Below are 14,150 nucleotides of genomic sequence, written 5' to 3' on the forward strand. Positions count from 1 at the left end.
GCATACTATTACCATTAAACAAAGGCATCAACATATCATATACACTCTGTGAGCTCAAATTTGTCTCCTTGATAGTTGTTAGCACTGCATCTTCCACAAAAAGAGCATCTCGACTAGCCAAAACACACGTTTCTTTCTAGACTTCAACCAACAAAGCTGCATTTCAAAGTCTTGTCATCCAATTTTGTACTTTGTTGCTCTAGCACCAAAGCATAAGCCAAGCAACCAAACATAGGTAGTCCGCTAACACATAGCTTCTTGCCATGCCAAGCCTCATACATACTCAAGATGTGCACTATGTAATCATGTTAATGTATCACATAAGTTCAACACGAGGGGGGTTTTAATGAAAAAATTCTAGTCAAATTAACAGAGATACATAAACAAAGGGGGTTTTAATATTCCATTTTGAAAGAAATTACTAAAATATTGGGTCATTTTATTCATTCAAACATGTTAAAAAAGGGGTTTTAAATAACCTTTGAATGCATGTTATATAGTGGGGTTCGCAATAGTGCACCACCGAAGCATATGGAGTTGTAGACTCCAGTGGTTTAGTGGAACACATGTTTACTGCATACGTACTACACATTCCAGTTTCGAGCCAAAATGCATGTGACAAATCGTGACTTTTGACCATCCATTGTGCCATCTCCGTGATTGACCTATTTTATCTCTCAACACGCCATTTTTTTGAGGGGTACATGGCACTATACATTGGTGTTTTATCCCACAACTAGCCAAAAATATATTAAACTCTTTAGACAAATACTCTCCACCTCGATAAAAAATGAACGGTTCCAATAGTACAATCGAATACATTTTTTGCCATATGCAAAAATTGCTTGAAGCGTATAAACACTTCAAACTTGCTTTAAGTGAGACATGGTCTAGATCTACCAAGCATGATGACCACTTGCTTTTCCTTGAGAGATACCCCTCCCTAGGGATCTATGCAAAAAGTATACAATTTACACTTTTATAAGATTTCAATAATCATCAGAGTTGCGGAAGCGTAAATGGATAGGGGAGGGGTTCTTAGCACCCGACCCAGAATGACTGCATCCAAAGACACCTAGCAACTAGTGGTACCTTTGAATGGGTGGTATGAATGAAAGAGTACTCAAGAAAATAACAATGTGAGGATGAATATATGTACACCCCATTGTGAGAATATATATATATATATAGATAGATAGAGAGAGAGAGAGAGAGAGAGAGAGAGAGAGAGAGAGAGAGAGAGAGAAGAGTGAAGGGTGAAATAGAGTGTGCAAATACATAGGAGAATGACAAAAGAGAGTATTTATATGACCCATCTAAATGAATTAGGCAACCATGGATTAATGTAATAACAAATCTAGGTATACCATAACACCAAAAAAGGAAAATGACCAGCATAACACCAGACCTTGTTTAGGGATCGATCGGTCCACCCATCCACTTTTGCTCTACTACAAACATAGATAATTTCACTTTGTAGGGAGTGAACCAAAACACCTCCAACTTATCTGAGCTAGATATAAGTTGAGGCCACTTCGCCTCCCTCCATGAACCTGAGCTCTGAAAGGATTCCAAATACTAGCACGTGGTAGGAAATCAACACTACCCATATCAATTTAGGTGCCACGTCTCTTTGATACTTAGCATCGGGTGTTTAGGCAAAGCCAAGGCAAGATCCCCGATGCATTAGCCGTGTAAGTCATTCAACCCCCAATGCATTAACCATGTAGATAAGCCTAACAAAAAAGAAGAAGATCTAGGCAAAGCGATCCAGCAAAGCCCAGGTCATCGACCCTTTCATCTAAGGATCATTTCATCTAAGGCTAGCGATGTAGGTGATTCTAATCTTGTAGCGAAGCTACCGTGAGAAACATAACACATGAGTACAATTACAGTAGCATGTCCCATATGCACAAACAATCTTTCCCAAGCAGTCAGATTATACAGAGTCTCTACCCTTACATATCCATCATAAAACATCAAAACCACTTTATAATTCAATCCAAGACCATAAACCATAATCCAAGACCTTCACATGGGTGAGCACTCCAACCAACTCACGGTGATACACATCCAATCCTTCAAAACCACTTTAGCATATAACATGGTTGCAAAAATTATGGCAGCAATTCTGTAGCTCAACCGTACCCCAAAAAAAGATCCAAGAGACGCAGTGGCTTCCACAATCAAATTCATAATGAACATAAACCATGTTCTTACTGAACCAACTCCCACACTTGGAGTTTTACCATACTCACCGCAATCAAACCGAGCCAACATACATGGCCTTTACGAGATGAACTTTTTGGGCATAAAATAAGTCTAACCAGTGACTAAATATAACTTCAAAATCCCATGTTGAGAATGTTCAACCATACATAAGTGATGCACTATGACCGCACCTCACCCCCTCATCACATAGAACAAGTTTTGACCTTGAAGGATGGAAAGCAGTATACACATGCACATGAGGTATCCACATCCACATGAGTTTCCATACATCATCTGACATCATCCCATCAACTCAACCATGATGCAAAACAGCCCCACCACTTTGGTCAGGCACATGTCATAACTTACGTATATGCACAAAAAAGCTTTCTACTATTTTTGGGTGCATGTATCACATGCAAATGAAAGTATTCAACCACAAGACAAATGCATCAAGATCATCCCCATAACATAGAATAACACCTTATCACATCACTTTGCCCATATGAGATTAATGCAAACAACCATAACACAAAAAGAAAACCACCTTATCATATTTGCTAGTATGGTATGGGTTTACTAGCCATACCCCCTCTCTATACATTTCTAGGCATCAAACACTTGAAATCAACTCACCAAAACAAACCATAAAACATATATGAACCACTCATAAAACTCGCAACTCCATATGGTACTCCCCCTAGGTAGCACCCCTACATGTCGTACAAGGAACGGTTAATAACTCGCACTCATGAAGTGATATCAATGATCTAAATACATTTATTAGCAATTTTAACCAAGGTTTTGATTTGGTTAAGTGGGTCCGTTCATCCGATGAATCTATATGGCGGTTCACTAAGGAGCCTGGGGTCCAAGATAGTGATTGTGCAATGGACAACAATTATCTATATTTTGATCATTTCTTTACTCATGAAGAATTTTCATATGACACACAGAGATAAAATGTTCTAAATGATGTGCTTAATCTCTAGTTCAAAGTGTTCAACTTGATTCATAGCGTTTGGGAGGTACGAGGAAAGTAGTGTTCCTACCGCTTACATGAATTTTTAATTTTTAAAACTAAGTAGCATGCCTATCTCTTGATTTCTTGGTCATGAAAAACTTCCAAATCCAAGGTAGTGCTATATTTTACTGAAAACCCCCATGGTAAACCATATATAAAAAGTGGCATTTTTTGCATTCCGCTGACCTATTCCACACTCTATAACCTATCTATTGATAAAGCTTGGTACTTCACCCTCATATTGACACCGAAAAAATATCAAAGACATGCAAACATGTCCTATTATGATCATTCTAGACACAACCACAAGACACAAAAACTACGAGAATGAAAAACTAGGTTCCACATTGTAGCCATCCTAGCCTCCTTGAGAAATAGCTATTTATACCCAAATTGGGTTTGTATGCTTAGATATGGACCTTAGATAGAAGTTGACAATGTTCATTGAATGTAATGATCAATATTGAACATAATACATTTCTAATTCAAAATGAGTGTGATTTTGGTAAAGTGGAATTTCTTTTTGAATGTATTTTTAGCTCTTTGGGGTATTAGGTTTCCCAAAACTCATAAACGAAGCCTTACATAGTTACAAGACTATATGTATATTCAAAACTACCTTTGTGTAGCATAAACATATCCAAGAAATTCATGAAAGTGTAAAATTTCTCTCTAAATACGCATGGCAAGTTTTTTATAATTAAGCAATAACTTTGAATATATACACTCGTCATGCCTTAGATGCATTAGAAAACCTTTAGAATGACAAAGACTGATTATGAAACACCCTAGAAGCCACTTAGAGGTCTTCTATGGCCATTTTTTTTGGAAAATAGTAAAAAATAGTACTCGTTTTTGGGAGACTTTAGGTTGGAAATTCTTAGTCAAACACAATGTTAGAGCTGAAATCAATAGCCCAAAAAAATTCCAAGTTTTTCTAATCTCATAAGCTAATCTTTGTGAATATCAAACATTCAAAAACCAACTTAGCATCTCCTACAATAATTCTTTGAAATTGCTTGGTTAACAGGAGATAAATGTGTCTTATTACCAATCTAATGCTAATTAGAAAAATCTCATCTTCTCAAAGGTTGTAACCATGTCAACACCGTTCCTTCCAATTTCATCCCAAATCCTTCAAATTATTGAGTGTGGAAATCTATATTATATTAGCTCTCAAAACTTGTTGAAAGAGTGAAACATGAGCATATGGATCTCATGATCCACTGTACTTTTTGGAAACACATTTAGCTAGCTGAGATGGTCACATATGTCACATTTTTTCTACCATTCTCACTACTCCTAGCTCTCTTGTTAGGACATCTCTAGCCTTGTAACCTCCACTAGGAAGTCTAGTTGGAGTTTTCTCTATGGTTCTCTCCTCAAGACACACATCCCCTTCTCTCTCTCTCTCTCTCTCTCTCTCTCTCTCTCTCTCTCTCTCTCTCTCTCTCTCTTCAAGGTAATCGAATCTCTCATTGTATGTATTGTGCTAGGAGCTTCATTGCTCCTATGTGTATGTTACCATATACATGTGGTAATGATGTGTGTGAACACACTTAGGAACGCCTGGGCATTATTTCCCTCACTAGGAGGTTTTTCCCCCCGTGCATTATATTTATGCCCATCATTCTAGGGCTATCTATCCTTCCATTGCACACTAAGTAATACACTCTCGGTTGTGTGCCTTGCTTCCTTTGTCTTCTCTAAGCTCTGTGTGTTTTCTTGCAACCCTAATTCCAAAAATTGGTATCAGAGTAGGTTGCGTCCTCCCGGGCTTAGTCACGCCAGCAGCTCCAGCACGCGCCTGCTTAGTTTCTTTGATCTCTGTGAGATTAGGCGAGCGTTTGTAGGTTGACAAAAATTTGGGAGAACTCGTAGAGCTTAGGCTGCTCAGATTTCTGATTGGGGCTCATTTCGGTCTCCGTTTCCACTACATGCAGTACTGCACCACATGCTATTTTGTCATTTTGCGCAAATTTTTTGTTAGTGCCTTTTTTTGCAGAGGAAGTCCCTTACAATATTCTATGGTTTGTGCTATATAGCACGTGCTGTTTGCCGCTTTGTTTCTCCTCTTTTCGGGCAGTTTTCACATTAGGTGGAAGCATTCGTCATGGCTGACAACAACACAGATGTGTTCAAGATGTTTGATGCTGAGGACATATTGGATGGGGACAATTACCCTATGTGGGCGTACATGATGCAACATGTTCTTGTGTCAAAGGATGCCTGGAATATTGTGCAGGTCATTGATGCACGTCCTGGTTCTGAGGATGTAGGCGATGTTGAGGATGTTGCAGGTCTTTCTGCAAGGATTTATGCTGTTAGAGTTGTTTTGCCTATGGCAGAACAATATACTTGGGATGTAAAAGATGCACAAGCTCATGCATTGATTTCTTTGTCTGTGAAGCACACTATTGATCCTCACATTGGTTCAACAAAATCTGCAAAACAGGCTTGAGATATTCTAATGGTCTTTATGCAAGTCGTAATGGGGCTAAAATTTCATTGCTATGTAAAGAGTTGAAATCAAAGATTATGCACGAGGAAGATGACATGGACACTTTCCTTGTTGGTGTCAAGGATATCAATGAGCAACTTATGTCTGTGGGTGAAGTCATTTCAGACAATTTCCTTGCGCAGACTGCCCTTGATGCCTTGCCAAACTCTTACCAAACTTTTGCTAGTACTTGGAGCCTTATGACCCAAAGAAATTCTGAAGTTGTCGAGTTTGATGCATTGTACACAGTATTGTTGCAAGAGTCACTTTCCAAAAAAATAGGACTAGACAGTGTGCAGTTGAGTAGGCTTTTATTGCTACTCAAAGAAATCTTGGTAACAGCAATGCAATCGCTTCTTATGGTTCTTTTGCGAGTGGAAAATCACATGTTCCTAATGCTTCTACTGGCAGTAATTCGTTTAGAAATTCTGGTGATAAGGGAAAAAAGAAGATGCATTGTCATTAGTGTAAAGCTAATGATCACCTGATCAAGCAGTGTCCTAAGTTGAAGGCCAAAGAGGCTAAGAAGAAAGAGGGTGCTTCCACTGCAAATGTTGGATCCACTACAAATGAAGCTATTGTTGAGTCTTCTATAAAAGGAGACTGTGATGCTAATGTTGATGCAGAATGGGCTTTTAGTGCAGAGTGTACCTATAATCTTGATTTCCATGATGCATGCATGTCAGTTGTTGCTGCAGATTCACATGTGCGGTAGTTTGATAGTGGTGCTACAAAGCACATTACCTCACATCGTGATTTGTTCACCTCTCTTGAGTTTGTCCGTCATGGGAATTCAGTTACTTGTGCCAACAATGCCTCTTATCCAGTTCAGGGAGTTGGAAAGATTGTGCTTACTGTTGCAAATGGCAATTCTTTCACACTTGTTGATGCACTTTATGTACCTGGGATCAAGAAGAATCTTTTGTCTGTATCTGCACTTTCTAGACTTGGTCTTGTAGTCAAATTTGTGGATGAAGATGTACTATATATGATCTTAGTTTCGGTGATGAAATTGTTGCATCTGGCATTTTTTGTCGTGGGCTGTATAAGCTCACTTTGTATGACAAGTGTGGGCAAAATTTTGCAAATGCAGTTGTGGATTCAAAGGCTATTTCAGATGCAAACTTTGGCATGCACATTTTGGTCATTTGAACTTGACTAGTTTGCTGCGTTTGCAAAAATCTAATGTGGTTTCTTCTTTGCCACCTCTTGAAGCACCCGCCAAACATGTTTGGTGAAGGCTATATTTTGGGTAAGATGCAGCGTTAAAAGTTTCCAAAGGATGGTTCAGTTAGGGCCACATGCAAATTGCAACTTATGCATAGTGGTGTTTGTGGGCCCATGCAAACTCCGTCCTTGGGCAATAACCTTTACTTTGTGACTTTCATTGATGATTACTCTAGGCATGCATGGGTATATCCGCTTAAAGCGAAGTCCGAAGTTTTTATGTGCTTCAAACAATTTGTGGCACCCTCTGTTCTGATCGAGGGGGAGAGTATATGTCTCATGAATTTAATGCATTTCTGGCTAGTCATGAAATTAAAAACCAATGTACAATGCCTTATACAATTGAACAAAATGGTGTTGCTGAGAGGAAAAACAGGTCACTTACGGAATTGGCATGATGTACGGTCAAAAGTCAAGCTTTGCCGCATTCGTTTTGGCTTGAGGCCATCATGTGTGCCACTTATGTACTAAACATGTGTCTTTCAAAAGCTTTGCAGTCTATTACTCCATATGAAGCATGGCATGATAGAAAGCCTTGTATTGAACACATGCGTGTTTTTGGTTGTTTGGCATATGCTTTGGTGCCACAAACACAACACAAAAAATTGGATAATAAGGCTGTCAAATGTATTTTTGTTGGTTATAGTACTGAAAGCAAAGGTTAGAGGTTGTATCATCAACAAACAAAGTGTACTCTGGTTTCACGGGATGTTGTGTTTGTCGAAGATTCTGTTCAGCGCTTGTTGTCATGTAATAGAGACAGTAATGTAGGCTCACATGACATTTATGACACTTTGTTGCCTCTTTTCAATGGTGGAAGTTCAAATGTAAGTTCCAATGAGGAAAATGAACAGCCTATGGGGGTTTCTGAAAATAATATTGATCAGGCTATTACGGATGCAGATGTACATGATGTACTTGATGAGGAAAGGGCTGAAAATGAGCAGGCTAGAGGTATGTCAAAATGGCTGGAGCATACATTGCATGATAGTAAATTGGATGCACCTTTGTCTAGTCGCACTTGTTTAGGCTCTCGCCATGCATCTTATGTGTTAGATTGTTATGCTTTGGATGTGTCTAGATTACATGATGTTGAGGAACCTCTGTCTTTTAATGAAGCATAAAAATGAAGAAAATTGGATGGCTGCCATGCAATCACAATATGATGTACTTATAGAAAATGACACATAGAATTTATGTGATTTGCCTCCTGGCAAAAAGGCCATTGGTACAAAAAGGGTTGACAAGTTGAAATGCAAGATGGATGGTGAGATTGATCGCTATAAGGCTTGACTTGTTGCAAAGGGTTATGCACATAAGAAAGGCATAGATTATGAAAAGCACTTTCTCCCACTTGTCGTATGACTACTGTGCATTTTCTATGTGCATTGGCAACTCATTTTGGTGGGATGTACATCAATCAGACATTGTTATTGCTTTCTTGAATGGTGACATATTTCAGGAAGTTTATGTAACGCAGTCTCACGATTTTTTCAAGAAAGGGCAAGAGGATAAGGTGTGAAAATGTAGCAAAGCTTTGTATGGGTTGAAGCAATCTCCTCGTGCATGGTATGAGAAGGTTGACACTCATTTGGTCAAACGAGGCTTTTGTAACAATCCAACCGAAAGCACATTGTATGTAAAGCGTGAGGGTGATGTACTTCTCATTGTGGTTCTTTACATAAATGATTTGTTGATCACTAGACCAAATGAGAGACATATTGCTGAATTTAAGGCTGATTTGAATTCTACTTTCAAGATGAAAGATTTGGGGCTATTGCATCATTACTTGGGTATACAATTTAAGCAATGCGATGGTGGTATTGCCTTGTGTTAGAAAAGTTACATAGAGACATTGCTATGTAAGTTTGGACTTGAGGATTGCAAACCTATTGCCACTCCCATGGAAATAGGTTTGAAATTGAGTCTTCATGGTGCTAGTGATCCTACAGATGTCACTCTCTACCAAACTACTATTGGATACCTTATTCATGTATGCAACACGAGGCCGGATATTCAATTTGCAGTCTCACAAGTCAGCAGATTGATGCATAGCCCAGGGTCTAAGCATTGGCAGGCTGTCAAGAGGGATTTTTGCTACTTGAGTGGCTCTTTACATCTTGGATTGTTTTATCCCAAGGGGGGATCATTGCTGCTAGACTTACATGCTTTTTCAGACTTAGATTGGGCTGGTTGTTTTGATATGCGAGTTTCCATAAGTGGTTTTTGTTCCATGCTTGGCAGTTCATGTATATCATGGCTGAGAAAGAAGCAACCTAATGTGGCCACTTCTAGTTGTGAGGCTATGTACAGGGCAGTCTTCACAGCTACAATTGAGTGTGTATGGCTCAAACGCCTTATGGCTGATTTGGGTGTTGGACAAGACACTACCAACACTATCTACAATGACAGCCAGAGCACATTGGCAGCTGCGAGGAACCCAACTTTTCATGCGCGCACAAAGCACATTGAGGTGCATTATCACTATGTCAGGGAGAGGCGAGGATCTCACTAGGAGAGATCAGTTTGGCTTATGTGCCAACACAGGACAACCTTGCAGATCTTTTCACAAAGGCATTGTCTTGTGAAGCTTTCCACAAAGCTTTGGGCTTACTCCCCTTTGTGGATTGATCATGTCCTCATGGCATGTCACTTCCCTTTAGTCATGTGCCATCTCTCGTTCACCGCATCACTCTAGGGGGGATTTATTACCATATACATGTGGTAGTAATGTGTGTGAACTCACTAGGAGGTTTTTTCCCCCATGCATTATATATGCGCCCATCATTCTAGGGCTATCTATCCTTCCATTGCAAACTAAGTAATACACTCTTGGTTGTGTGCCTTCAGCTTCCTTTGTCTTGTCCAAGCTGTGTGTTTTCGTGCAATCCTAATTCAAACAGTGTAGTCATCAAAACCCTAGAACCCAAGGATCCTATCAATATAAGCAAAAACTTATTCTTGGCTAATTGAATTAGAAATTCTTGATCTTTCCAGACTCAACCTTCTTGTCTCTAGTCTAGTCTCTAATATAGTAGGTTTGATGTTACTAGGAATGATATATTAATGATGGAGTGGGCCTCCAAAATTATGTATGCCTCTCAAGTTCTCTCAATTCTAGTTGCAAGTACCTTTGTCCATACTTATCAATCATGATTGTGTGGGTGTCCCTCCCCTCAGTGTATGTAAAAACATACAACATCTTGTGCTCTGACAACTCTCCTCATTGACGAAATGTGATGAAACTTTTCCTAAAGCTTGCCCTTGGTACCCTACCATTAGATATATGCTTTTGATGTGATTTGGATCAATTTAGGTCAATTGAAATTCAAACCCTATGTCCGACTTGCGGTTTTTTTACTATGAGCTATTTTTGGCCCTTTTGGTCTACTCTTGTATTCTTTTTTACAATTTTGTTTTGGGAAGTATGTTTCTATAGGTCTCTACTATAGACTGCCTAGGTTTCTATCCCAATTTTCTAATGGGAGTCATGGGTCATATCCATGTTCCATCTCTTTTTGACATGAAATTTGGTCAGCTAGTAGACTCTACTATTTGGAGCCCATTCCCAAAATCTTCTTTGATTTGGATAAGCAACTCCAAATCGTAATCATCATAACAAATGATTGGGTAATCCTTTTTCAATTTTGAAACTTGCATTGTGTTTCTCCTTCCATGCTCTTTCAATTAGACTACACATTTGTGAACCTTAATTGTAGATGTGAGTGCTTAACGATTGTTTTTTGACGTTTTTACTATACAAGGTTCGAGGGGTTGATCAATTTCAGTTTCTGTGACTTGGGTCATGATGGATCACAATCCATGTACCTTGTCAGATTGCAATGAGACTTTGTAGACTTGTCCCTTTAGGTCTAGTGAAGCTAGTTTCATGACGATCCGAGTTCGTTTGGTCGAAGAAAGTACGTGATGATCTAGAGTAGTGAGAAAGAACATAGACAGATTTTTTGATCATCGAGTGGTGATTTACTTGTTGAGTTGTTGCGTTTTCTTGTTAGGTTCACTTCTTGAGGATTGAAAACCTCAAAGAGTCTCCATCCTAGTCACTTCCCTGAGTATTGACATATTTGGCTCCCACTATTTAACTTCTTCCATACTCGGATTATGAATTTCTCGCAGAAGCCATATCTTTGGTTGAGCATGAGTGCCTTCTTACTAAGGATGACCTCATGGCTTGGTATATCCAAGAGTGATCACACACGTTACGATAAAGAACATATCCCTATACTTTGATGATGCCCTCTTGAATCTTCTCCTTGACACAAAGCTATGGGTCGACCATTTACCTATCAGGCACTTGGGTCCGATGTTCAGATTGTTCTTTGACATATAGTTCCCATGCTACGTAAGTGTTTGGAACAAGGTAATCTCTAGTCCCTTTGAAGCTCAAACCACTTCAACTCCCCAATAAACATTGAATCCAACCACATAGTTGAAAAAGATATTTCGTGCAAAATCACTTGGAAATTCATCTAGACGATTAAGAAGATCTATCTAAAAATAATACAAGGATAGAGAATACTTAGTACACATGTATACCAAAACGAGTCTATGCTCTTTATTCATCAAAATTTGATTTTTATGATTTCTTTACAACATTACTGATGTTTTGGGGCTAAATCTCTAAATACTCTTTTAACTCTCATGATTGGGTATTCCCTTAGACCTTCCACATGAAAACGTGGTTTATATTCATCTTCTAGATTTCTTTTTCCTATGATAGCTACATGTGCTTCGAAATTCTTGGCAACTTCACCAATCCTTAGAATTTGTGAGCGCAATGTCAAGTAGTAGTACGTATCCTCTAGGCCTAGCCACATCCTAAGTTGAAGTAGTTTGAGATTGTCAAATCAATCTCTTGGACTATCATCGATGTAAATAAAGAAATGACAAAAGGGTTCTTGATAACGAGTAAGGTAACTAAAATAAGAAATATTCCAACAACTTGTGTTTCTTGGCATTGTAAAGACTTTGGTCCTAATTTCTAGGTAAAAGAGTTCCCTTGCATCCCTTGATAAGCGCGTTGCCATATTGTTGAATACTATGGCCAAGACCTCGTTCCCCTTGCTAAAGCATTCAAATGTTACCTTAGGAGCCATTTGTTACTACAAAATAAACATTCAAAGAAATTCTTATTACAACTGTTTAACGCTTCAATCACTTCATCATAAATCAAGACCACATAAACCCATATAAGAAGACAAGTCAAGTAGATACCACCGATCAATGTCACACATAGATGCATCATGAATAAAATATTCTTTCTCAAACAACATGCATTAATGCGTGAATGATGCATAACTAATCCAACTAGTATTAGGCTTCAACATATCTATAACCTTAGGCTCTGATACCAGGTGAGAGATACCCCTCCACAACGGTCTATGCACAAAATACACAATTTACACTTTTATACAATTTTCAATATACATCAGAGTTGCGGTAGCATTTTCATAGGGGAGGAGTTCTCAATGTTTGACCTAGCGTGAAGTTTAGGCCATGAGCTGAATTGCATCTAGAGGTACCTAGCGACTAGTGCTACCTCTGAATGGGTGATATGAATGACATTCTACTCCAAAAAAAATAACATTGTGGAGGGTGAATATATGTGTACACCACATTGTGTGTGTGTGTGTGTGTGTGTGTGTGTGTGTGTGTGTGTGTGAGAGAGAGAGAGAGAGAGAGAGAGAGAGAGAGAGAGAGAGAGAGAGTAGTGGAGGGTGAAATAGAGTGCGCAAAGACAAAGGAAAATGACAAAAGAGAATCTTTAAATGCCCCATATAGATAAAACAGACAACCATGTATTAATGCAATAAATGTTTTTTGGGTATACCATAACATAAAAAAATATAGAATGACTCACAGAGCACCAAACCCTGTGTAGGGATTGACCGGTCCACCCATCCACTTCCACTCTACTACAAATTGAGAGAATCTCATTTTTTTGGGAGAGAGCCAGAACACCTCCAACCTACTTGCAAGACATAGGTAGAGCCCGCTTTGCCTCCCTCCATAAACCTGAGCTTTGAAAGGATCCCAAATACCAGCTGGTGGTAGGGTATAAACACCAACAATACCAATTTAGGTGCCATGTATCTTTGATACCCTGAATTGGGTGCTTAGGCAAAGCCAAGGCAAGATCCCCGACGCGTTAGCCGTGTAGGCCTTCAACCCTGGACATACTAACCATGAGCCTAACAAAAAAATAAGACCTAGGCAACACCCTCAATCTAGCAAAGCACCAAGTCATCAACACTTTTGTCTAAGGCTAAGCGATGTAGGTGATCCTAGTAAGTAGCGACACTACCATGAGAACATGACACATGAGTCTAATCATAATAGCGTCTTCCATATGCAGAAACAATCTTTTCCAAGCATTTAGACTGCATAGGGTTTCTACCCTTACACTTCCACTATGAACGATAAAAAACCACTTCTTGATCCAATCCAAAACCATAAACCATAATCTAATCACATCACATGGGTAAGCACTCTATTCAACTCAAGGTGATGCACATCCAATCTCTGCAAGACCACCTTAGCACACATAACATGTCTGCAAAATTTTTGGCAACATAACCATATCCAAAAAAAATATCCAAGAACCACACCGGCTTCCATAATAAAAAAATCACAACCATAATCCATGAGGAATCTCAACCCTTGACCATAAACCACATTCCATACTGAACCAACACCCACACTTGGAGTTTGACATATCCACTGCAATTAAACTGAGCCCCACACACATGGCCCTTAAGACATGAACTTTTTATGCATAAAATGAGTCCGACCAGCAACTAAATATGATATCAAAATCCAATATTGACAATATCCATGTTAGGAAATAGGACATAGCTAAGAAGATAATAGAGTAGCTTACTTAATGGAGAGAGACAAATTTTCACACATGAGAGATTATAGAGTAGAGAGAGAGAGAGAGAGAGAGAGAGAGAGAGAGAGAGAGATAGAGAGAGAGAGAGAGAGAGCACATGATATACGTGGTTCACCCAATGTGGGCTACATCCACTAGAAAACAGCCACTCAATGGCTTTAGTACTTCAAACAAGAAGTAGGTTACAAAGGGATTATACCCTTAATAGAGCTCCCACCTTGCTTCACTCTCACCTCCTCACATCAACTTCACAATGCACCACAAATGCATTTTGT

Source organism: Adiantum capillus-veneris, chromosome 25, assembly GCF_014529385.1.
Source record: "Adiantum capillus-veneris isolate H3 chromosome 25, ASM1452938v2, whole genome shotgun sequence".
NCBI lineage: Eukaryota > Viridiplantae > Streptophyta > Polypodiopsida > Polypodiales > Pteridaceae > Adiantum > Adiantum capillus-veneris.